Raw genomic sequence first — 4158 nt, forward strand, 5'->3', positions numbered from 1 at the left:
ACGGCGTCCCTCATAGCCCGAGTCGTTTTCGGACTTCAAACCTCGTAAAACCAAACCATCTTCACATTTCTTAACGTTGCTTCCCAGTCGTTGTGGCGTGAACACTCCTTCTCTTGTCCCGTGTCTTTTGAGACTGGTTTTTTTCAAGTTACTATGAACCAACTGGACCGCATTTCAACCCTTCCCTTCAGTTCTTTCCTTTTCCTTCTGCATTATTCCAGAATTACCAAGAGCACCACTACGCAAAGCCTCCGCTGTGCGGCAAGACAGCGACTCGAAGGTCGTATATCTTTGTCACGACGATCGCTTCCCCCCGCTCGCCAGTGCACAACAGCTGCGAGCACGTTACGAGCGAGAGGTCCCGCTCGAATAACGTCACGCCGTCCGAGCGTGCAGCCTGGCTTCCAACGGCCGGACGCAGCGACTGAGCGCTTAATTCTCCCGTCTCGACGGCGAGTGTCTCCGGCGTGGTCTAGTGGCTAGGATACCTGGCTCTCACCCAGGAGGCCCGGGTTCGATTCCCGGCGTCGGAATAAGTCGGTCTCATGGTGTAATGGTCAGCACTCTGGACTTTGAATCCAGCGATCCGAGTTCGAGTCTCGGTGAGACCTTTTTTTTCCTCCCAGTTTTTTTTTCTTTAATTATCCGCCAGTTCTGTGGAAGTGATGATTTATACAAGGCTTTCTACTTTTCCGATGATATCTTGAATACTAACTCGCTGTAATTTGTGCGTGCGTTCGTGCTTGAATGCCCAAAGCATGGGGGAAAAGCAATCAGTATAATTTAAGCCCTTTAACCAGTTCGCATAAAACGCAGGAATTTTTTCATTTTTAGACTGTTCCTGAGATTTTTGTGGGGGACGCGCAAAATTCTCCAGAAATATTCCAGCGATGGCGAGAAGTGCATTCTATGTTTACATTGTTTTTATAACTTCATTAGTATGTCTTCTTATTGTGTCCGATCGTTACCCTAACTTTCTATAGTGTTTTCTATGTATTATATATTTTATGTAGTGCTCCTCCTCCCCCACGTAATATCCACCTTGAATGCTCTTTTGGAGTACATCCTTAGTGGGCGGCTTTCAAAAATTAAATAATGGCAACGCAGGTTGAGGGATGTACAGAGATTGTCTGTATTACGCTCTTTGCGCACATCCATCAACCTGCGTTGCCATTATTTAATTTTTGAAAGCCGCCCACTAAGGATGTTAATCTGTATTACGCTCTTTGCGCACATCCCTCAACCTGCGTTGCCATTATTTAATTTTTGAAAGCCGCCCACTAAGGATGTCATAGAGCAAAAGTAGAATTGGAGTGCCAATAGAAGACGTCATGCATTTTGTACAGTCAGTCTTGACATGCAAACAGGGCACCTTGAATTAATACATGGACTTTTATAAAAATTCGGTGGGAATTCATTTGATGATGATGACTATGGGCGTTTTTAACTATTGATGAATCGCGCATACCGTTATTCTACCGTTGCTTGTACTGGTCAATCGTAACATTTTCTCAGCAGAATGGAATGCCTTGCGTGAATAAGATGTTCTATGCTATTACCTTGAGCGTTTTTTCCTCTCGCATAAAGCTTTCTCCGTCCTTGTTTCCTGCATATGTACTATTTAGTTTGTCCTTTTCTGCCACTGTGAGTCAAAGTATTTAAACACTATGTCCACCTACCCCCCCCCCTTCTAAAAAAAAAGGACGCGCATAGTGTCCCGGAGAAGATTACCTACGGGATTTAGCAGTCTCAGAGCAATAACGGGGGCTAGTTGGTGGTTCACTCCACTGAAACCAAGCCGGATGGATACTTCAACACGTCAAACACAAAGAACGACAGAGAATACCTTGGCGGTAGGCTACTGAGTTGCCAATGGCACATTTTGGATTAATCTGATGAATGTAATGAGTATTGATAGTACTTTCAGGCTTGAAATAAATAACTGCCTTGCATGGAGATGCATGAAGTTACCGTTGCACTCAGTTACCGAACTGAAGCGGTGTGTTTATTATAGAAGACTTTCACGCTAAACAAAGCAATTTGGATCGTTTTCTTCATCATAACACCGGTATAAAAATATGCCATCATTTGGCAGGCAGGTTTCTTTAACTATTGATGAATCGCGCATACCGTCATTCTACCGTTGCTTGTACTGGTCAATCGTAACATCATTTTCTCAGCAGACTGAAATGTCTTGTGTGAATAAGATGCTTTATGATGAATACTTGGCCATGCTTTACCGACAGAGTGCACAGCGCAATAGTATATGCACTATACTTTCTTGATCGTTTCAGCGCAATATAAATGGCGGCAGTGTTTCGGTGCTGTTGAATTGCTTGGTGCTCTGTAAAACAAATTCTCCCGTGGTGTTCATCGAGAGCAGGATGCTGGCCACCACCACGGTCTTGACGAAGGCGCCAGTCAGGATCTGTGGAAAGAAGGAAAGGACTGCGTGAACACATGGGAAACACTCGATGCCATATTCTGCAGAAATGCATGCATTCAGCGCAGCGGTGGCCGACTGGTTAAGCATCCGCCTCGCATGCGGGAGGTGCGGGGTTCGATACACAGCGCCGCCGGGTACCCACCGGCGATACAATGGGTACGAGCTTTCATTTGGCCTGGTGCTCGGCTTATCAGGAGTGAAATGCTTGGAAAATGGGTATTTGACCCCCACCTTGCGTAATGGAAAATACCATGTGCCATGGCTCCCTTTGGCCATAGATGCCCTTGCGCCATAAAAATCCATAGTCATCATCATCAAATGCATTCCCACCGAATTTTTATAAAAGTCCATGTATTAATTCAAGGTGCTCTGTTTACTTCATATAGAACTCCTTTCCGTTTCAAGCCTACCCTACTGAAACGTCCCTATGAGTCACTCGTGCGGAATTATGGGAATATGGAGTCCATATGATGGGGAAAGTACATGGACATCAGTACGTTTTCTGCAGGAGTCTATAAACATTCCATAAAATTTCCATAAAGCTTCCATAAAAAAGGGCATGACGTCATATGGAGTCCGTAAATTTCTATGCGCACTTTCGATAAAGACTATATACTGACGCCACACACTCCATTCTGACTCCATATAATCCACATAGAAATTTATGGAATTATGGGACTCGCCTTATGGAAACTTTCAGTACGGTATGTGCATGGATACCAATAGATGAGCTATATCCCCCCCCCCCCCCCCTACGCGGCCACGTATGCAATGTATAAGCCATGTACTGTACGCGGCGTACGCTTTTAAACGCTTGGTCTTTATTGTTAGCCAGTTGAGCTTTGCGGTACGGGCACAAATCCAGGTGGCGTGTGGGTCCCTAGTGAATTTTCTGCATTAAAAAAAATATTTTTGCATGTGTCGACAAACATCCTGCATTCATTCGGCATTAGGCAGTTTGCATCTCGACACAGTTGCGCCCTTCCCACTACTTCTTCAGCTCTGTGCTTCTGCCCAGGGATGACATCATCATCAGCCTGGCTACGCCCACTGCAGGGCAAAGGCCTCTCCCATGTCTCTCCAATTAACCAAGTCCTGTGCCACCTGCGGCCACCGTATCCCCGCAAACTTCTTAATCTCATCCAACCACGTAACTTTCTGCCTCCCCCTGCTACGCTTGCCTTCTCTTGGAATCTACTCCGTTACCCTTAAGGACCAGCGGTTATCTTGCCTTCGCATCACATGCCCTGCCCAAGCCCATTTCTTCCTCTTGATTTCGACTAGGATGTCATTAACCCGAGTTTGTTCCCTCACCCACTCTGCCCGCTTCCGGTCTCGACGCTACAGCGATCATTTTTCTTTCCATAGCTCGCTGCGCTGTCATTAACTTCAGCTGAACCCAGGAATGTGACACGTTCTGAAGGCACTCTGGCAACACTGTCGGGTACAGATGATGGCTGTGGTGGCGAGAGAGCACGAGCGGCCCACAGTGCGGATGTAAATAAGAACTGCCTCTCACCAACTGCTTTCGCGTGACTGGCGCCATGTCGTGCAGCATGACGAGCGGCAGCGAGACGGGCATGATGGTGTTCACCGAGGCGCCCACCGCCACGGGCAAGCCGAAGTACAACGCGTCGTGCTCCGTGTCCACAGACTGCAAAGGAACGCGTCGATGGTGGCTCACTACGTAGTCATGTCGTCACAGGTACGAA

At 46.8% G+C, this 4158-nt stretch overlaps 1 long non-coding RNA gene and 2 other non-coding genes across 3 annotated transcripts; 2 read left to right on the plus strand and 1 right to left on the minus strand.

Moving 5' to 3' along the window:
• The first annotated feature begins 461 nt into the window (after window positions 1-461).
• TRNAE-CUC (transfer RNA glutamic acid (anticodon CUC)) lies at window positions 462-533 on the plus strand. Its single transcript has one exon. It is a non-coding gene; the product is annotated as a tRNA-Glu (tRNA).
• Window positions 534-539: 6 nt separating this feature from the next.
• Window positions 540-611, plus strand: TRNAQ-UUG (transfer RNA glutamine (anticodon UUG)). Its single transcript has one exon. It is a non-coding gene; the product is annotated as a tRNA-Gln (tRNA).
• Window positions 612-2234: 1623 nt separating this feature from the next.
• Window positions 2235-4144, minus strand: LOC144118503 (uncharacterized). The gene is made up of 2 exons (XR_013312040.1): window positions 3966-4144; window positions 2235-2428 (listed from the first exon to the last, which is right to left on the minus strand). It is a non-coding gene; the product is annotated as an uncharacterized LOC144118503 (long non-coding RNA).
• Between the last annotated feature and the right edge of the window lie 14 nt (window positions 4145-4158).

Source organism: Amblyomma americanum, chromosome 2 (assembly GCF_052857255.1).
Source record: "Amblyomma americanum isolate KBUSLIRL-KWMA chromosome 2, ASM5285725v1, whole genome shotgun sequence".
NCBI classification, from domain to species: Eukaryota; Metazoa; Arthropoda; class Arachnida; order Ixodida; family Ixodidae; genus Amblyomma; species Amblyomma americanum.